The 21,880-nt window shown below is 44.4% G+C and overlaps 1 protein-coding gene across 4 annotated transcripts in view; it reads left to right on the plus strand.

Moving 5' to 3' along the window:
- Positions 1-8: 8 nt before the first annotated feature.
- PTCH1 (patched 1) overlaps positions 9-21,880 on the plus strand; it is a 68,078-nt gene continuing 46,206 nt past the window's right edge. For 2 of the 4 annotated variants that reach the window (XM_025896455.2, XM_018086160.2), the window contains exons 1-2: positions 9-71; positions 1,579-1,771. The gene's annotated coding sequence lies outside the window, so the exon portion shown is untranslated. Of the gene's footprint in view, positions 72-1,578; positions 1,772-21,880 lie in introns of those variants that run through there. The other 2 variants (XR_001922369.2, XM_018086161.2) reach the window with 1 other exon arrangement.

Raw genomic sequence — 21,880 nt, forward strand, 5'->3', positions numbered from 1 at the left:
CGCCCGACCGGGAGTATCTGCAGCGGCCAAGCTACTGCGATGCGGCGTTCGCCTTGGAGCAGATTTCAAAGGTGCATTCAATCTCTCCCTCTTTTTTCCAGAGATACAGGCTAGTGCTAGTGTTGCTTTTTCGGCGGGGGAGGAGGAGGGGGGTGGTGTGTTTTCTCGTGGGGGTGGAAGGAGGAGATGGAAACGAAACGGCCACCAATAAAATGCTGGGAAAAAGAGAGGGACGTCTGTGACTCTTCAGTGCGGGAGAGAGTGCCCTCCTTCTCTCCCTGCTCGCCTGTGCCTGCCCTGGTGCGTACCTGCGCTGCGGAGCATTTCTCCTGTTAAACTTCCTGAGACAGCCTCGGCTCGCTCCCGGCCTCCCCATGGCTAGCCCCAGGCTCGCTCTCCCGCTCCCCCTCTCCCTCTCTGCTTCCTTTCCACCTCTCCAGCCCCTCGCAGCTCCCTGCGACCTCGGCAACGCTCGCTCCCGGCCGGCCGGTTTCTTGGCAGCAGTTGGGCTTTTGTGAACTTTTCCGTCGAGCGCTGACACGGCGACTGCCTTCAGAGAGGGGGGTCCCCGAGCAGAGAAGGCAGCGGTTTTCTCCCCTGCCCGGCGGTCGGAGGGGGAGCGAGGGCCGTAAACAAATTGCCACCTTAACCCTGCCGCGCCGGTCCCCGCGGAGGGCTGAGGTGCCGGCCCGGGCGGGGCGGGGGGGACGGCCCCGTCCGCCAATCTCCGCCGGCCAAAAAATGTTCAAAGTAAACAACCTCCAAAAGCTGCCTTGCTGCAGGGATGGTTTCACTTCAGGGAGCGGATTTCTAGGCTTTGTAAGAAGAGGGAAAGGAGGAGGAAAAAAAAAATCCATGTGGCTGCCCTCTTCCGTTCACAAATATTGTCGTAACTTACAGATGGCTGCTCTACTTCCTAATTCAGATCACACAGCGTCTCCAAACTCTATGGAAATGAATTACTGCAGATCTTACAGCACTGTTCACCACGTGGGTCCTGCCTTAGCACCAAATCCCTCCTAGAAACTGGGAGTGGGGGAAACGGCCACTGCTACCCACTGGCAGTCTGTCACACAATTCCCTCCTCCCCCCACCCCAGCCATTCTGGGGTCTTAAGGAGAACAGGAAAAGGAATTTTTCTTTCTTGTGGCTGTAGAAGTTCATCGGAAGTGGTTCCTTCTGCCCTGGAACCACGGGTCCTGCCAGCGAGAATGCTTTGCAGCCTGAGCTGCTGGCGGCGCCTCGGGCACGAGAAGAGCGTGGTGGTGGGCAGCACAGGGTAGGGCCCGGGGGCTTGAAGCGGTGTTGTCACACCCAAACCCACGTGTCTGCGTGGGGCAAGGATGGCTGCCAGCAGGTACATCTTGTCCCTACATGTGTGCTCGGCAGGGCTGTGGGGCAGAGGGCCCTGCTAGAAGGATGCCTGCTCGAGCGGATCCACTGCGCTCCATCCTTCATCCCGGGGACCGCGCCCCGAGGGGCACGAGCTGTCCCGCTCGTGGGAGGGCTGGGGGTGCTCCCCCCCGCTTCTGGCGGCTGCCGCAGCCCCCCAACTACTGACCTCTTCTTGCCTTGCAGGGGAAGGCGACGGGACGAAAAGCGCCGTTGTGGCTGCGAGCAAAGTTTCAGAGACTGTTGTTTAAACTGGGCTGTTACATTCAGAAAAACTGCGGGAAGTTTTTGGTTGTCGGCCTCCTGATCTTTGGGGCTTTCGCTGTAGGATTAAGGGCAGCTAACCTGGAGACCAACGTGGAGGAGCTGTGGGTGGAAGGTAAGTGCGGGGTGCCCGCTCTGTGCGGAGCCCGGCGCCGGGGGTCCGGGGGCGGGGGGCGGGCGCTGGGCCGGGGCGCGCGGCCCCGGGCGGCTCCTACCACTCGTCGGCCCGCGGGGGCCGCGGCGGCCGGGCGCGCGCTCGGCGGGAGGGGCGGCGGGACAGACCCCGCCGCGTCCGCCCGTGCCTCGCCCCGTGTCCCGCCTGCGGTGCCGGGAGAGGCGCGGGCGGCGGGTTCCCGCCCCCGCCGGCGGTGCCGAGGGGCGCGCTCCGCGGAGGCGCCCCCGCCCATTTGTGAGTGGCGCGCGCCGCGGCGGGCGGGGCGGGCCCCGTGTGTGGTCCCGGGAGTTGGACGGCGTTCAGCGGGGGGAGCGCGCTGGGAAAGGAGAAAGGAAAATAAAAAAAGAGCAGGGAGAGGACGAGGTTAAAAAAAAAAAAAAAAGCCGGAAGAAGGCAGCGGAGGCGAAGCCGAGCCGGGCGAGGCGCCCCGCGCTGAGAGGCTTGGCTCCAGGCTGCGGCGCTTGGGTTTAGGTGTGTTTTTGGTGGGTTTTCCCTTTTTTTTTTCTTTTTTTTTCTTTTCCTGGGGGGAGTTGTTATTTGCTTAGCATCGCATTCCCCCATTAGCTACTAGGTCGACGTGAAAACAGAGTTCCTTGACTGCAGCAGTTACTATTCTAGGTTTATGTCAAAGTTGCTTGCAGCAGAATTTGGCTTATAAAAGTTAATATGGAAGGCTGCATAAATAATCATTACTAAATAGCGCTCTTTATGTGCATGTGTGGAAAAGCGAGCGCTGAGTGCAGACACAGTCGGTGACTGTTCCGAAGGCGGCGTGTCCTGCCCGAGGGGAATTACGGCGAGTGGGACCAGAGTCGGTCCTTGCAGATGCTCTGCACCGGGGTCAGGAGGAGGTTCACGGGTCGCTTAGTGAGTGCCAGTTTTTCTGTTGTGGAAGATAGCGTGTTACCAGCTGAACTTTCTTTGGTCCATGTAGTGCAGCTCAGGAGGTCAGACTGTGCTGGGGCCTGCCAGCAGACCTGCCTGAGGAACAGAATAGGCACTGCAGGATCCCGTAGGCAGAGGTGTGCGTTCAGAGCTTGTGCTGCTCAGGAAGTCCCATGTGCCTCAAATAGCGATGAAAACGATTGTGAACCTTGGTTTTCTCTGCTTTTTTTTTTTTCCCTCTAGTACCCTTTTGAGGTTGTTGTGGTGAAGTTTCTTGTGTCAATTTTTGCTCTTAGGTGTTTTGCCTCTGCTTTTCCGTATTTGGTAAATTAATAGGTGCTTGCAGTTCCATCCAGCGTGCTTCCATGACATTTGTTATCCTGGTATTACTGGCGTTCACTTACTTGGAATGGTGATCCTGTTCTATTAATGTCACCTGCTTGTTGTAGCTCTGTAATACCAAGAAAGTATTTGCTGATGATGCCTCTGTGACTGGCCTAGCAGTAAAAATGCAATTCCCAAGAAAAAAATATGACTTGCAAAATATAAACTTAGTTCAGTTACTGCACTGGTCTCTTCCCATGTCATCGTTTTTAGGGAAGGGGGGGGGGGGAATCCCTAGTGTAAAATCCGGTTGAAATTGATATGTAAGGTTTTTATGGCAAAGATAGATTCATAATGCAACTGGTTTGACAGATTTGATGTATGTAACTTTACATCTATTGAGTTTAGTTTTCATATCAAATTGAAAACAATATTAAAACATATTAAAATTCTGCATTTAGAAATTTTTGCATTTCTGTACTGGAAAAAAACCCCCCGACCAAAACCCCAAAACAGGCTAGCAGATTAAGGTGAAATAAAATATTCTGGATTTGATTGAAATTAACATCTAGTTTCCCTATTCTAGCACTACATGACTATCTACACAAAAGAGCTTGCTAAACATGGCTTTCTTGATAGAGAGTCAGTGAAAGTCCTGCCCATGAGCCTCAGTGTTACACAAATAAACCTAACAAATAGTAATTGCATGTTTCTGTTGCTAAACTGCAGACAGCAGTACAACGTGAGAATTTGAGACAGAACAGATATAGGAAGAGATAGTATGGAAAATGCTGTTTTTCCTATGCAGAAGTGCAAAGCAGTGACCAAACTTGTTTTTCTGCACTTGTGTGCAACTGATCCTAGCAGGTTTAAAGTGCTCTCCATGGAGGTTATTATCCTAAGGGGCTCTTTAGATCGAGGTTTCTTACCATAGAAGCAGTGGCTGAATTGTTCTGTTTATTAAAATAGTTGTCTTACTTTACTCTTTGCCTTTTGTTTACTGAGAGTTTGAGCGAACTGGGCAATGTTGGACAAGTACAGAATCACAGAATTGTTTAAGTTGGAATATCATCGAGTCCAGCCGGTAACTCAGCACCATTGTGTTCACCACTGACCCACATCCCTAAGTGCCATATCTACACATCTTTTAGATACTTCCAGGGATAGTAATTCAACCACTTCCCAGGGCAGCCTGTTCCAGTGCTTGGCATTGTGAAGTAATTTTTCTTACTATCCAATCTAAACCTTCCCTGGAGCAACTTCAGGCCACTTCCTCTCATCCTGTCACTTGTTGCCTACAAACTCCTTTCAGGTGGTTGTACAGAGTTATAGGTCACCTTGAGCCTCCTTTTCTCCAGCCTAAACAACCCCAGCTCCCTCAGCTGCTCCTCATAAGACTTGTGCTGCAGACTCTCCATCAGCTTCGTTGCCCTTCTCTGGACACGCTCCAGCACCTCAATGTCCTTCTTGAAGTGAGGGGCCCAAAAACTGAGCAGGAATTGAGATGCAGCCTCACCAGTGCCAAGTGCAGGGGAACAATCGCTTCCCTGGTCATGTTGGCCACACTATTTGTGATACAGGCCAGGATGGCATTGGTCTTCTTGGCCACCTGGGCACGCTGCTGGCTCATGTGCTGGCTGTTGCCCGAGGTCATTTTCCGCTGGGAAGCTTTCCAGCCTCTCTTCCCTAAGTCTGTAGTGCTGCATGGGGCTGTTTTGATCCAAAGGCAGGACTGGACACTTTGCCTTGTTGACCCTTATACTGCTGGCCTCAGGCCATTGATCCAGATTCCTCTGCAGAACCTTCCTGACATCCAGCACATCACCACTCCCACCCAACATGGTGTGCCATGCAAATGGACTGAGGGGGCACTCAATCCCCTCATCTGTGTAGTCAGTAAAGATACTAAACAGGACTGGCCCCAACACTGAGCCCTGGGGAGCCCTACCAGTGTGTGGCTGCCACTTGGGTGTCACTCCATTCATCAGCACTCTCTGGGCCTGGCCATCAAGACAGTTTTTAAATCAGCGAACCGTGTCCCCATCCAAGCCATGAGCAGCCAGTCTCTCTAGGACAGTGCTGTAGGAAGCGGTGTCAAAGGCATTGTTAAAGTTCAGGTAGACAATATCCACAGCCCTTCTCTCATCCACTAAATGAGTCACCTGGTCACAGAGGGAGATTGGGTTGGTCAGGCAGGACCTGCTTTCACAAGCCAATGCTGGCTGGGCCTGATCCCTTGGTTGTCCTGTAAGTGCTGCGTAGAATCACAGGTTACTTAAAATATATTTAAAGTAACGGTTTTGATTTGCCAGTGAAATATTTTACAGTTATTGCTGCTGAATAATTTGGCAGTGTTTACTTAAAGAAACTGATTTTACATGGTGTATTTCTGAATAGCATGGTGGATGGAACATAATATAGCACTGAAGTTTGCTGGAAGTAAATGGTTTCTTTAAAACCATGACCCAGTTAATTAACAAATAGCGAAGTAAACTTTGGATGAGTTTTAAGACCAAGATAAATGATTAATAGTCTGGGCCTGCAGTTAATATGGCTAAAATATTTACATAGGAAGTTTAGAAACCCACCTGCTAGGCAAACTTTCAGAGAGAGAAAAAGAAAAACAGATGTCCCAAATGTCATTCCTTCAGACTTTTTTGTAGTAGTCTTCCTCCTTCAGAATTTGTGCCAGCATTCTTGGCCTTCTCTGAGGCTACTGATACCAAAGTAGCTTTCCTGTCAGCTTGTTTCTGACAGTGTTTTGGAGAAGGTTTTTTGTTTTGGGGGCTTTCTGTTAAACACGGTCCTCTTCTGGCTGCTGTTCAGAATACTTCACCTATTACTGTGTGTCCTACAGTATGCTCTTGCTCCATGCTCATTTCTTGTAGACTTGCTCTGGGCTGTCTTTGACTGGAACACGTACCTGCTACCCTCAGCGCATGAACAGATCTGTCATCCCCATGTGCATACCTGGCTTGTGAAGGGGATTGTTTTAGTTTCTTGGGCAGACAGATTCTGGGCTGGCATTTGAATGGCAGTTCTGTTATTCACAGCCCCTCAGCTTTAGCTGAACTGCTGTATGTGGGTGTCCGTGCATCCTGCAGTTGCAGAGACTGTTTAGCATCTTTGTATATTGTACACCTAGAGAGGAAAAAAAAGGCTTTGCATTGATTTCCTCAGTGGCTGGATTTTGTTGGACACAAATGTGCTTTTAGAATCATCCATTCATAACTAGAGAGTTGTCTGGGTGGAAAAGAATTCATGCTTATAACTGGTCATGTTCTTTTGCTGCCACTCTTAATAGGCACTCTAAGACCCAGTGTGTCAACAGCAGTCAGACATATAAATTCACAGCCTCTGCTTCTGAAAGAAGGTAGTTTTGTGGCTCCAGGAAAGGTTCTGTTAAGTGGAGCTTGAAATTTGGCTACTGTAATGCCTTAAATGCTGTTAATTGGAGCAACCTATAATGGGAGAGATGGTCTAGTCTTGTTCTGTGATAATCCGTTTCATGTTACCATTGTCTTGGGATTTTTTTTCTCCTCACTTTTTTCATTACTCTGTCTTCTTTGAGAGGTCAAGGATCATGCTGTTCTTTCCTTCCTTTCTTGCTTTCTGCACTTTTTGCACTAGCTCAGTCAAACTTCTCCCTCTCTAAGTAGCCTTCTTCACAAAGCTTTGTGAAGCTTTGTGAGCATGAACTGAGCTCTAACATGCAGAGCCCCTTCTTTTAGCCAGTTTGAAGGAAGAGGGTGGGTGATACAAATGGGTGAGACATACTACAGGGGAAAAAAATGCCTTGATAGCTGCCTAGTTTAGCTCAGGTACGTGGAACAAAGTGCATTTTAATTGTTAGTGATTTAGGATTGAGTGGGTACCACAGAAACATTTTGTAAGTCAAAATTTGAGCTATATGTAATATTGTTTCCTTTCACTTTAAGGGGGCAAAAATCAGGTTACTCTACTGCAGTATTTATGGCTGACCCGTCTTAAAATATGTTAATCTACCCATGCAATGTAAGAATGAGGTGAAAATGAGGAAAGTGTGTGAGTGATGCAGGAACCAGTATTATTTCCATAGATTCTTGGTTTTCTTAACCCAGCAAGATTAAGTGCAGGTGGAGAGGAAAGTTGTTCTTAAGTTCTGCCTAAGGCATCAGTTAACTTTACACTAGTACTCTTTGGAGAAACAGAAAAGAATAGTGAGGGAACAGATCTGTGTGAATTTGTTGTTTCAAGGAGACAAATTTCTGTGAGTGGGCTGAAGTAACATGTTGGGTTTGAGTGCAGTTAGCAGGAATTGACCCAGTCAGGTACAATTCCATTCTCCCACAAACATGCATGTCTGTGGGCAGCAGTGGAGTGGTGGTGTTCAAGATGTACTTGCTTCTGCATCACCACATGGATACAGTCTGGGTGGTAGAAGAGCAAAGTTACTCTGATGTTGAATCTGTGGTGGGGTTTTGCAGGCTGTGTGTCAGTCAGGGACATTGTCTCCGGTCACATCACCAAATTCAATTAGTTTCTGATGAATCAGGTGACATAAGAGTTTACTTATCCCTGAATACTTTCTTGCATTCATCAGTGCCTATTGAAAGTTCATTGAAAGGTGCTTACCTGGAAAATTTCCAAGCCACTGTTTTGTTTGACTTAGATGTGATTATTTATCAGGTGGGGATTTTTTTCAAGTGGGAAAGTAGCAGTAGTGTTTCCACATGATAACTCAAGGATGGTCATCTGGGTAACATGCCCTTTTTAATGTTTACTGATGAAAGTGCAGAAGTATTTCAATCCATGCTACTGTTTTGAAAAATCACATCAAATTCTTATATTTAGGCTTTATGTGATTTTGTGAATGAAAACATCAGTGCAGTGAGTGTTATGTTCCTGTGAATTCAAACTCCCTCTGTGTGCATGTCCTGAAAGTTGTTAAGGAAAGATGTTTAGAGGTTGTAGTTACATGGATAGTTGATTGTCATCTTCCAAGAGACTGCTACTAAATTCAAAGTCACTGGGGATCTCTGTTAAGTTCTGTCTTGACATCACTGCTTGGAGTTGATGCTCCTTGCTGAAACTCTTGTACATAAAAAACCCCTGCAGCTTCAGTGCATAAAAATCCTGTTTTATCTGCAAGACTTTTACTGAAGATATTGCCTGTGACCATTCTTTGGTCATTGAGAAGTTAAAGGGTGAAATCCTGAACTCACTGAATGTAGTGGCAGAACTTGGAATGACTTTAGTGTGGCCAGTCCTTATCCATGAAGTAACAGCAGATTTAACAGTGTGCCCACGTTACCTCTTCAGAGAGGGGAAAGAGGACAAGCTCCTCCTGTAGAGCTGTCATGCCCTAAGCTATAACTGCATGGTTGCATGGTTCTGTCTGCCTTTCAGACTTCAGAGCCATTTAATTTACTCAAGGCTGGAGAAAATTAATCTTCATTATTATTTCCAAACTTAACACACTGTTGCCCATGTCCTTTACAGAATGTGCTCTCCAGATCCTTGTTTGGAAGGGTCTGTTTCCTCCTGTTTAAATGTGTATTTAAGCGGGGCAGCACCTTGGCTGTGGCACTGCACTCTCCCTCTCTTCTGAGCTTCGAGTGTCATCTTGCACTCTGGGGATTTTGTTGCTTATGAGCAGGGTGTGAAGGCATTTCTGTAGTTCTGGAGAGCTTGCAGATTTTGGTGCAGAAGTCCTTGAGTAAAATAAAGCAGTTGAAAGCAGCGCTGCTTTGTTGTTGTCCCCCATGCCACTGTTGTTGAGCCGGAACAGGGGAAGCAGAAGAGCTAACTGAGCTGTAGGGCTGGTGCTGCTTGAGTTGTGCTGTGCACAGGTGGTGGTGAGTGGTTTGAGGTCTACTACCAGCTCCTGTACCTGCTAAATGACCTGGGTTTTGTTTGGTTTTTTGTTTATTTTGTAGAGAATGAACCTCAGCAGACAGTGGGTTCAGAAAAGAACAGTGCTAAAAGCCATGGGTGCTCAAGCTTGCTTTTAGTATTCAATGCATTGAGGAAAACCTGAGCTCCTCACCCTGGCTCCGTTTTCATGACTTTTTTTTTTTTCTGTGAGAAGAGATGGCCCAAGTACTGTCATTGAATAATATTTGTGGTGGTTCCCCAGAAAGTCGTAATACTGTGTAGCATATGCATGTAACAGTTCTTGATCACTCAACGAATTTAAAGGCCATTGCACGCAAGTGGATGTTTCACTTACACGTGACTTGTTAGGACTCTCCAAAATATGACAGCTTCCAGATGTATGAACCGACTGATCCCTTTGTTTGGATTGTGCATCACAGCTGATGCCTAGATTAGTCCTGGCTGGACAAAGCTATGGGAGATTTGTCTGGTTTCCACAATGCCATGTTTATATTTCGTTTGGATTTTTCCTTCAAAGCTGACCTCCCTGTGACCTGTGGGAGCTCTGTCCACTAGGATGCTAGTTTTAATGTGTCTGCAACTGCTTTCCTTTTGGTGTCTGATGGAACGTGTTCTCATTTTCACACTCAACTACTTTAATGGACAACCTTTTTAACTTAATGGTGAATTGCCTGCTTCAGCCTATAAGCACTCAGGTGAAACCATGCTTGTAAAGTTTTCTGCCCCACAGCTAGCTTTTTAAGAATATTCTGATTGTTTAGAAAAGCCTTTTGGTTTTAGATTTTGTGGGGCTGTTACTTGTCAGTTTTTTTCTCCTGTATATAGAATGAGGTTCAGTCTTGGACCATTTGCACAGTGCTTTTTCTATCTAGAGATGATGGTGTGAATATACATGGTTCTACCTGCTCTTTTTTGGAGTTCAGCAGGATCAGGAGTGCAGAATTTTACCAAGAAGTTAATTCTTCTTTGTGTCTACTGCACAGTTATATATATTTTCTCAGTCATCCTTATTTATCTTCAGTATGCCTTTGGTTCTTTTACTTTCTCTAGTATTTCCTGCCTTGTGGTATGCAGGAGGTCTTTCCACATTTATGTTTGTGAGTTACTCTTCCTGGGAAAACCTGAAGAAATCAGTAAAACTTTTTAAGGTCTAAGTGACAGTCCTACAATGAGAAGTGTAGTCCCCTATCAGAATTCAGAAAGACAAAGGTGCACAGCTTTCATTAATACTTATAGAAACCGTGTCATTTTCTGATGTTGATGCTTTACTGGAGTGGCAGGTTCCTGAGATGGTGCCTCATTACAGAAAGCTCGTTGCTTTAAAGGATGGTTTCTCTGCTGAGAATGCATGCCAGCTTTTAGTGGCCTCTTCATTTCCGTGCCCATGAACTTAAGGAGAATGGGAAAATATTTTGCTCCCTTTTTGCATGATCTGTGGTATTTTATAATCCACTCAGATTGTGCTAAATAGGAGTGATGGATACCATCTACAATAAATTATGTTCACCCTTGCTGGTAATTGAGTGACTCTTGACTTGGAATAATTTTTTGTTGTACATTGCACTAGAAATAGGTGGAGTGGAGTTGCAAGGAGTAAGGGAATCACAGATAATTCACAGAATATTCTGAGTTGGAAGGGCCCCACTGGGATCATTGAGTCCAACTCTTAAGTGAATGGCCTGTATGAGAATCGAACCCGTGACCTTGGTGTTATTAGCACTGTGCCTTAACCAACTGAGCTTTTAATCCAGAATTTAAAAATAAAATGTTTTTCTTACTTCGTTTTTTGCTGTCTAAACTTAGTTTAATATCTGTAAGTACAATTTACTTTTTCTTGGTTTTGCTCTGTTATAGTCATTCAGTATCACCTCAGTTGCTATAAACATCTTGATGTTGGCAGAAGTAGTAGTTTCGTGAGGTAAAAAGTCCTTTGTGGAAACTGCTGACCGTATAGATACTTTGATGTATGTAGAATTTTAATTTTGGTTTTTAGCGTGGACGTCTTGGCTTTAACTTCTGCTTGGTTTTGGAAAACTTAGTTATTTCAGTGCTTGAGCAAAATGTAGAAGTGGTAAGGGAGTGAACAGAACCATCATCTGACTCTTTCTGCAAAGGTGCTGCTTCTTTAGAGATTGTACTGAACTTAATTCCAGCTTCAAATACACAATAATAATTGTGGATTTGAAACATCTGTATTTTGCTCATGTGCAAGCACATGTGCAGTGTTGTACACCCAGATATCTGGAGCTGGAACTGAGCCCTTAAACTGTACTACAGTCTTCTTTTACTAACAGTGAGATAAATTAAAAGAAACAATCTTCTCTTGTTTGCCAGTATGATGCATTTCTGTTTTTCAGTCAGTAATCAAAAATTAAGTGCAGCAAACTAGAAATGAGCACTGTTGAGTCAAGTTGTATGATTTTTTTTCCCCGTTAAATCATTGCTTAAGGGCTTCTGGCCCCCAGCTCAGGAATCCTGCCCAAAAATGCCAGATGTATTACACAGTTGAGTATTGCAATGTAAATAGTGTTCTGTGCCATGAGAGCAGGGTGGTCCATCTTCTAGTAAAAAAAAAAAAAGAAGGAAAGAAAGAAAAAAGAAAAGGGGAAAATACACTCTGAAATAAACAGTAGTTGTAGTGTTATTTGTGTTTTTGGCTGCACAACTCGTATTTTGGAGCTGAAAGAACACAGATAAATTAGTGCTTTGGACTGGCAGAGGATTGAAACTGAGATGCTAGAAAGCAAGATGGGTCTTGGCTGAGGCTGCATAATTTAGTCAAACAGGCAATATAATAACTAAAATATTAAAGACCATTGCTTACAGGCAAAACCTGTGACTTTACCTTATTATGAGCTGTAATCTTGTGCACATAGAAGCAGAGTGGACAAAGAATGAGAAGTAGGGAAGGCAGGGGCATGGGGTTCTTCTCGACCTCATGCTGTGACTGGGTATGTTACTGCACCTTCTGAGCATAAACACTGTTGAGCTGTTCTTGTTTTCAGTTAAATACTCTTTGCTCAATATTAACAGTGATTTACCTTCGAGTGTGCTTATCTTATTCAGGTGTGGTAGTGGGTATAGGGGGTTCATTTACACATTTTTCCATTTGGTGTGTGAACATGTAATTTCATAATGTTTAAAACTAATTGAAAGGAGATTTCCACAAATCTGACCTGAAAGGAAATTGCCAAGGGTGATGCTGTAATCAGATTTACATTTTAGTTATCTGACAAATCTGTGAATTGCCATAGCTTCCTTGGGTGTGTGCAGAGGGGAAAGGAGTTACAGGAACTTCACTGTATGTGATAAACTGTATTTAAATAGCTACGAATGTAATCCCATGCAGATCTCAGTGTAATCTGCTCAGTGAGATACTCAGAGAAGGATGTGCTTTAGGAACTCACTTTGCTCATTGAGATACTCAGAGAAGGATGTGCTTTAGGAACTCACTTAAACATCTCCCTTCCTGCTGACACTACAATAGCATTAAAAAAGTCCTTATCTATTACAAATTTAATTTTTCCTAAGTTACCTTTTCTGTAATTGGTAAAAAAAATTATATACGTACTTAAGATTCTTTCTTGCACCAGTTCTCCTGGGGAGTACTTCCTGTGCGTTTTTCTTATTTGTCTCTCAACACGGGCCTCATTCTGATCTCATTTACACCAGTCTTTACTGACTTCTCTTAGGGTTCCCACAGTCCAAAAAGAAGAGAGTCACTGTTCAGAAGCTGATGCTGTTTAAGCAGTAGATAATAGAAAATATGATGTTCTGGTGCAAATTATTAAGATCAAGAAACAAAAGCTAAAATGTTTAGTGTGACTTCCAACTGTAGATAAAAGCAACTTGAGAGAATTGTGATCAGGTGTAAATATCTATTAATGGCTCTTTCTAGAAATTTGGGGAAATAGGATGACCTTTTTTCTTTTTTTTTCCCTTTTTTTTCTTTTCTTTTTTTTTTTTTTTTAAATAGGCTACAGTTTCACATGGCTTGCAAAAGAAATCTTTCTCCCTTTTTGTTTCCCACACCAATTGATTTATCATTTTGCTTGCAAGCAGGCTTAGAATGTTAGGGCAGGAACACACTCACTTTTTTCTCGTAACTTTTTTGTTGCGTACCGAAACCAGTTGACTTGAATAAATTTTTCTGTGGTCTGAATGAAGCCAGCAACGTGGAAAAATCTTGCCATTCAGAGCCGTCTGAATGTACATTTCAGCCACACAGTAAGCTGTATTGGTAGGCAGTGGACTGCTAAATACAACCATTTTTCGCAGCAGAGAGTTAGACAGGTGATTAGCATAATTAGCACAGAGTAGGCTATACATATGGTAATGTTAAGTGTGTAAATGCCAGCTGCGGTGTAAAATTTATGTCAGGGGTCGACAGGGCTGTGCGAAAGTATTGTGTTACAGCTGCAGGTCAAAGCCTCCATTGCTTTACCCCCTTTTCTCTTGTTGGTGAATGCGCTAAACAGAAGAGAAAGACAGAAATATAACAGATAAGGCTTTGATTGAACAGCCTGGTTCCGTGCAAGAGGGACTACTCTTAAAAAAAAAACAACCAAAAAACAAATTCCCCAAAAACTACACATGCAAAACAAAAGTCCCTCTCTTTCGTTAAAAATTTTATTTTGCATAATGCCAGCTACAGAAGTGTTGCAGTCTTTGAGTGATGTCATTATGGTTGGATGAGGGGAATCTTGTGAGGGGAAGTACAAGGTGGGTAATTATGCTTTAAAGAGCAAAAACAAACAAAAAACCTTTAATTCACCTTCTCTCTGCATTCCAACCCACTTTTTTTTTTTTTTTAACTGTCTCTGTTACTTACTGCACTTAGGGGGGGTAGGAATTAAATAGTCTTGAAGGTGACAGCATTAAATGTAATAAAATCTCAACAGTGCAACAATCTTGGAGCTGCATGACTGGTTTTAGACTAAGTGCCAGAAGTTCCTCTGTGGTTTTGTGTGTGGGTTGTTACACTTATTCCCCAGGTACCTCCCACCTCCTAAACCACTGAATTCTTTATAAATTAAAAATGACTAATGCAGGTTTCTAGTTTTAAAGGAGCACAGCGTTGAAGGATACACATCTTTTTAAGCATCTGAGGGGGAAATCGGTAAATCTCTTTGTTGCTGTAAACTGTTCATTCATATATTTCATTCGCAATTTCCTCCCGCCCCCCCCGCCCTTTTGTATTTTTTGTAGCCGGCTATAAGGAGTGGTGGTGTTGACAGAATATAGTTCACACCACTCTGACCTTGTGATGAAACTTCCTCACAGCCGCAGGGGGTCCTTATGAATCGGCCCCTAATCCAGCTAATCCCGCTCGCAACAAAATCATGAAAGTGGCTCCCAGCGATGTGTTTCCCTGCGCAGATGCGGCGGGAAGGAGCGCCCCTGGCCAGGCACCGGCCGGGCGGGAGGGATGGAGGGGACCTGCGGGAGGGACAGAGGGGACCCGGGAGGGACAGAGGGGACCCGCGGGGTGACCTCCGTGCCCAGGGATGGAGCAGTTGGGAGGGAGCGCAGCCCCTGCGGTGAACTGGGCAGTGGGGTGGAACTGCCCAGTGGCCGGAGCAGAAGGCAGGAGCCCTGCCCAGGGGTGTGTTTGCCATTTGTTCAGCTTTCTTTCCCGGCCCTCCCTGCTGCAGCACAAACCTGGCCGTGTGGCCACGTGCTCGGAGTGTCCGAGGGAACCTCTGCCCTCATCCTGCACGGGTGGGATGTGTCTGTGAGTGGGGTGTCCGTGTGAGTGGGGTGCCTCTGTGAGTGGGGTGCCTCTGTGAGTGGGGTGTCCGTGTGAGTGGGGTGTCCGTGTGAGTGGGGTGTCCATGTGAGTGGGGTGTCCGTGTGAGTGGGGTGTCTCTGTGAGTGGGGTGTCCGTGTGAGTGGGGTGCCTCTGTGAGTGGGGTGTCCGTGTGAGTGGGGTGTCCGTGTGAGTGGGGTGCCTCTGTGAGTGGGGTGTCTCTGTGAGTGGGGTGTCTCTGTGAGTGGGGTGTCTCTGTGAGTGGGGTGTCCATGTGAGTGGGTGCCTCTGTGAGTGGGGTGTCTCTGTGAGTGGGGTGTCTCTGTGAGTGGGGTGTCTCTGTCCCACTTGGTGTGAGCGGCGAGCGAGAGGTGAAAAATTGGCCTGGTGACAGATGCGGGAGCTGGTGGCCAGTAAGAAATCTCAAGGTGGGGGGAGCTGTGGCAGGCAGCAGGTTCGGTGCTGTGGGGAAGCACTGACCTGACCTGATTGTGTCCAACAGTGAGAGCAGTTCTGCTTCAGTGCAGAGCCATTCAGAAGGAAGCTGCTTAGGCAACAACAGATGGTCCAGCAAGCAGCTGGTGGGGAGTGCTTGAAAGGAGCTGTACCCCATTTCATAACATGTTCATTCCTTTCATTTTTCTGTAAGTTAATTTTGCTGTCTCCTAGAAGTGTTGTTTAGGAAATGGTATCCCCTAAAAGGTTCTAGATGAAGAGTTTTTTTCATTGCTGCTTGCTGCTCCTTTAAAAAAAAAATTGCATTCAAATTTTGTGCTACTCCATCTACAGATGAAATCTGTGCTATCCCAGGAGCACAGATGAAAAGACCTAAAAATGCTGCTTTTAACCACACAGGAAAACAATTACATATTTGAGGAAGGGGCACTGAGAGGTTAAATGAAAAGTTGGGGCTAAAGGAAAGCTGACTGCTGTGGAACAACACAGCAAATTGTTTGTAACATATTACCCAGCAGAAGCTCTTATTCAACCTAAAGTAACTTGAAACAATTACATTCAGCTGTTTTGAAATCCTTAGGTTTAGACCTTGAAGCCCTTTACATACCCTTCTCAGCAGAACTAGAAACTTTGCCACTTTCATGTGTGATTGAGGATTTTGGCCTGTTATGAAGCGTGCCTGACCATTATCTTAAATTACTGAAGAATAAAAATTCACCTTCCGCCTTAGTGCATGTAAAGTGTTACATGACCATAAACTGTTGGAGAGTAGCAATGGTCTGTGTTAGCTGCCTGTCCTTACTGTGGAGGCAGTCTCCTTGATATCTAGGAAAAAGCAGAGCCTAAGAGACTTTTATTTGTTTGCTACTTCAGCCGTAAAATTCAATAGTTGAACTTCTCCATGGAATGCTGGGGCTTGGTTGTGACTTAAAAGGACCATGTCTTTAGAAGAAAGGAGAGTTCTCTCTCCGTGGCCATTCACTCCTCAGTCTCTTTGTTTGGATGGTCAGCAAGGATGCCAGATACGATGGTGGTTTTCTATAATATGGACACCTGCCTGCTAGGAAATGCACTGAGACCACCAACTCATTTCACGTAAGTTAGCAAACAGCTGTCAGATGGTAAACAACTTGTGGTCACCATTGTTCCTGGCTGGATTAGAAACAGCGACCCAGAGGTGAACAGCTCATCTCATGTTACCAGGGACATGTGTTGCAGCTCACTAAGCAGCCACTGCATTTTGTATTTAATTGGTAAGTTTGAATTTCGTGTACAAGTTTGGTATATTATTTTACATTTCAAAGCTGGTTGCATGTTGGGTTTTTCCTTCTGTTTGTACTGTTTAATTTGTTAGTTTTGGTTTGTTGGCTTTTTTTGCTGTACTTTTCCACGCTCTTAACCCAGATGGATACCAAGGAAGAAATCAAAATGTCCAATTTTCTTTAGCGATCTATTTTACCCAATCAGAAAGAATATTTATCTGCCTATAGGCAGTACAGATGCATAGATGTTAAACCAGCTTTTGGTTGATTTTTAGAAAGAAAAGCTCCTAAAATTGCAGGGAAGGTTTCCCACTACAAGCAGTGACAGCTGTTGTTGGGCTGTCTTTCTGAGTATGCAGATGGCTTTGTGTCCTTGTCACAGCTCTAAACTTTATCATACTGTGACAGAATGAGAAACCAACTTTGATGTGTGTTTTTATTTTTGCTATTCATAATCATGTCAGCATTAATGAAATTTGTAACAGCAACACTGGAGTCATCCCCAGCATGTGTGAGGAGTAACTTAACTCATATCATATGATGGCTTGGGAGATAAAAAGCAGCCTTTTGAAGTGCTTTGTTTCTGGGGGTTATTTGTTAGCTTTTTTGCATTTGTAGGCTTTTATCATTGCTTTTGCTTTTTTTTTTTTAACATGAAAACAAAGAACCTGATACCTAATTCTTAGTGTGACAGAAGCGGTTGAGTTGGTCATATTGCTTCTGCGTTTTATTAGGAGTCAGTGGTGCTAAAGAGATGCTGAAATTGGTTAAATCTTCACATTGGGAGGTGATGATATTCTAGACAGTGTCCTTTTGTTGGACATTATAACAAGGGAGAAGGATGAGTGTGGAGTGTCTGCCTTTACACTGGTGGACAGCACTGAGTGCTGGGAAGGGAGATGGTGGGGTGCAGGCTGTTTTAACCTGGGCAGGCACTGAGCCTGCTCCGTGTGTGCTGTACAGATGCAGAAATGTGTGTTCAACAGAGTAAATGCCATGCAAGAAAACACAGACACAGCATGCAGTTTCTGACTGCCTGTGGTCCAGTGCTGACACAGGTCATACCTAGTTACATGATAAATATGATATTTTTTCATGGACATGTTGCACAGCCCCCTCTTTAAGATGTTGGTTGTTTACCACTGTGTTGTTCTGGCTCTTGTAAGCTCACCATTTCTCAGTGGATTTTTTTGTGTTTAGCTCAGTTTTCATTCACTTTCTCTGACATCTTTATTTTGCGTTACCTTTGTATAATATAATCCTAATGAGTTTATGAGAGCCATCCTTGCATCATTACAGTATCATATACATCAGATACATGATAATGTCTCACAGTAGTTAATAAATTCAGAGAGCAACCATGTAAACCAGTAGCAGTTCTGACTCTACAAGCAGAAGGCATTTTGAAAGTTTAAAGAATTAGACATGCCAAGAAGTCCCATTTCTTGTTTTAACTAAACCTGGACTTATAGAAGATGTTTTGCCCTTCTCCAAGCAAACAGTTTTGCCTGTCAGGCCTAGAGAATGATAATTCTGAGGAATATGCTGTCTTCACTGCTCTTCTGTCAGGATGCTGACTAAAATTGTCTGTGTGGAGAAAAACTATATTCTGTTGCTGACAAGGAGCAACACAGACAAGCTCAAACATCTGAGAGAACGTGTAGACAGAACTCCCTAGAGAGCAACAGGAAGCTTTAAATCAAAGGGCCATTTTTTTTCTATGCCCAGTAAGAGGCAGGGTAATGTTCCTATCTGCCAGAGAACTTTGACTCTTTATATCAGTTTCTTTATAGGAGGTTTCAATCCCGTATGAGTAGTATTTGGTTGCTATGTTTTGTTTTCGTGAGGTCTGTGTTCCTTTACTGGTAAAAATGGAGATTGTCACTGGTGTCACCAGGTACTCCTTTCTGCTCTGTGGCAGGTGTGAGCAGTTGTAATCCCCGGATCCAGTTAGGATGGGGAGGCAAAACTGTGTCTCCCTGGTTTGTCTGTGTACCATTTTCATGGACTGAAACTGGCTTCATTGCCTGGTTCTTGAGTAACACCTCTATACATGTACCTGTGTGACAGATGCACATGGGAACAGCACAGGAAGAGACTGGGTGAGAAGTGGAGTAGAAGAGAGCCCTTGGCAGCAGCCAGAGGTGAGGGAAACAGGCTGTGTAGGATGCCAGGGAGAGAGGTATGAAGTCAAAGTCCCTTCCTGGTTCCCCTCAGGGCAGAGAGAGGGTGCTGAAGGGTGAGAAGGGAAGGTGCAGAATGGAGGGAGTGTGTCTGTTCTCCCTTTAAGTCTGGCCTGCACTTGTCTTTCTCTGCACACTGCTGGGTTGGGGTTGGGTAGTGAAGACTGAGTCCCAGGTGAACACATTGGGATGTTATTCTGTTTTTGTTTTTATATGTCATTGGGTCCTAAAGGGGTCTTATTCCTGTGTCTCTGGTTCCTATTGTAGTGATAACAGGTATTGCAAATTGCAGAGATTGCCTGCATTGGCTATTGCTCAGGGCATAAAGTAAGCACTGTAAGGGTATTAATCTACATATCTGACTTATCAAAAAGGTCAGCATCTTTTGGAGAGGTGAAATGAAAACATTGTTTGTGTGAGGTGCCGGTGACTATTAGAGATGTGATTTTATTGCTTTGAGTTGTCACTGCCAAAAGGTTGGGCTGGGTTGCTCTATGCTACACATTTACAGTCTTGAAAAAATTAAATAGGTAGTGTTGCTCAAACAAAGCAGAAGTGTGTCTGCCCCTCAAGTGCTCAGGTGGAAACACGTTAAGGCCTATAGTCTTTAGAAGGGACATTCTCTGGAAAATTTTACTCCATTCATGTGCCTCAAGCTTGTCCAGAAGAACTTAGGCTCCAAAACCAGTAGGTATTTGTGGAAAACTTGGCTCTGGTTTTTCAAAGTCTGTCCTCCACATTGCTAGGCAAGCATTTTTATCCCAAATGTTTGGCTCTCAGGAATGTTCTTTTTCAGAGAGAGCTTGCTCACTGCTAAGCTACTGGTTGCACAGTTATGCACAAGGTAACTATTCAATGGTTAATAGAGGTAGTGTCCATGTCCAAGAAAAATAAAAAACCTTGGGCTGTGTGATGCAATTCCAGTAACCTGAAATGGACCATTGTAAGATACTCTGAAAAAAAAAAAAAACAAACACCAACAAAAACATTTCATGCCTTTAAAGCCACTGAACAATAAATAAATAAGCAGTGACTTAAAGCAATTGCTCATGGCTTGATTTATCACTGATCTCTAAGTGTGACAGAGGTCGAACTTACTCCTGAGACTACTTAGTGTGGAAGGGACTGCAGTGGTGGATTCCAGACTTCTTTATAAGCATGGTGATACAATGCCAAGTAGATTTTGAATGCTGGTTATGAGAAGGGTGTAGATAAGACTGACATTTGCAGTGGAAATGGGCACATGAGCTGAATAACCCAGTAACTGCAAAATTGTGTAGTCATTGAAAGGAAACGTGTCAAAAATGGTGCCAATGAATACAGTTTCATTCTTGTGTCCTTGGAGGGTGTATCAGAGTTACCCAGATGGACATAGAGACAAGCAGTTTTGTTTTTCTGGGTGCTTCTCCCTTAAGATGCACTGAAGCATTTTAATGTGTGATGACTGAAACAGTGGGACTGTGACCCCCGTGCTGAGTAATGGGATCTAGAGCCTTTCCCCTGTAGGTCATGGGTTCAGGTCTGCCTCGAGTTAAGGATGACTAAAGCTTGTTACCACCTGGCAGCTGTTCATTGCTCTTGGGAGAGGGAGACACAGTAGTCCTTACATAGTTCTTAGCAACCCAGAGGAACAGTTACCACTGACTTCAGGCTCTTCAGAAGGGCAAAGAATTTAGTACCTTGACCAACTTCTGTTGCACTTGGTGGGGAGCTTCAGCAGATGTGTTCCATAGGATGTGAGGCTGACTTGCACATGGCAGATCTTGAGTGATCGGGCAAAGAGCTAAGAGGGAGGCCTATTAGTATCGGAGAGGGTAAGGAGGAGGAAGACACTTTTCCTCTTCCCTGAAAAAACCTAGCTTTTTAACAAGAACTGATACTCGGCAACAGAGATTCCATCACTGAAACTGTTGAACACTGGCCTTCAAACACATTCTTGAGAATTAGGCACTGATACACTAAATGAGAAATACTGCCAGGACACTGGTGTTACTGCTTTGTTGTAATTTCTTCCCCCTCTCGCCTTTTTTAAAATTTGTTGGCTAAATTGTACAGATGGCATGGTATCTCATTTTTAGTAGGCAGACACCCAGAGTCTGATGGCTCTGCTGGAAGGACAGTGTACAAGCTGCTGCACTGTGTTACCACCAGCCCATGATCTGTTATTAAATCAGCACTTTGGCTTATGGGAGTTTGTGCTACTGATTCAGTCATCTAGGTACTGAATCATAAGGAATCGTGTAGTAAAGGGCTCAAATGCCATCAAGTGGCTTTTGATATATCAAAAGGGAAAGTGATGTGTGAATTTTGTCATCAGAATATTAAAATGAAATACTGTCTGTCTCTGATATGGAATAAAATTGGAAGTATTTGTACTTATATGCCATATATGCAATTTCAGTCAGTAGCATTTTCAGTGTAAAGTGTTGCTGCCACCAAGTAAAAGAAAACAGAGACCATAAGGGAAAACCACAGAACACCAGCATTTTGGTCATATTTTCCATCGCAGCACTTGTCCTATAATGTGGAAATTCTGACTATAATGCTTTTTTTTTTTCTTAAAAGTGTAAGGAATGACTTTCTGCAGAGTGTATGAGTCTTGAGTGTAGTATTGTATCTCTTCAGCACAGTGAGGCTAGAGGCTTCAGGTACATATCAATGACACTTTTTACTGGGTTCTCTCTTAGGTTTTTTGCACCAACTGTGGAAAATCTGGGAAAAAAACCCAAAGCAACAAGAGGCTTGATTTTAAAAAAAAGCATATTCAACTAATTGTGCTGACTGTGTAGGTTTAAGACACCTGAGTGGCATCCAGTGATCTTTGCAAACTTCCAATCGAAATAAATTAAAACATAACTGGTTAGAACTTTCACATTTTTCTTTTTTCCTTTCCTTTTGCTCTCTTTTACTTCTGATATGTCAAATGGCCACTGATGTATCCACTTGCTTCTGGTCTGTCCATGTATTTTCACATAATCTGGCTTTGCAGAGGAAAATTCTGTCAATCTGCATTTATATTTCTTTGTATCGGACTGCTGCCTTGTATAAAGTACCCACCTTTGCCAGTGGAGTTATCTTTGCTCTGTTTGCTTGAAGAAATGTAGATAATGGACCCTTCAAAGAAATAATTAATTGCTGTAATGCCTTAAGAACAAGGCATTGAAGCGGATTTGCTGCTGGGTTCTGGAAAGTGTGCCCGTCTTCTTGGGTGGTTTTGCTATTCCTGGTTTGAATGTTAAAAGAGTAATGTTAAAAGAATGTAAAAGGCTGCTGTACTGATGACTGACTTGCACGATGCAGTTTTGATTAGCTA

The sequence above is a fragment of the Manacus vitellinus genome, unplaced genomic scaffold (assembly GCF_001715985.3).
Source record: "Manacus vitellinus isolate BGI_N305 unplaced genomic scaffold, ASM171598v3 scaffold_9_pilon, whole genome shotgun sequence".
Taxonomy (NCBI): Eukaryota; Metazoa; Chordata; class Aves; order Passeriformes; family Pipridae; genus Manacus; species Manacus vitellinus.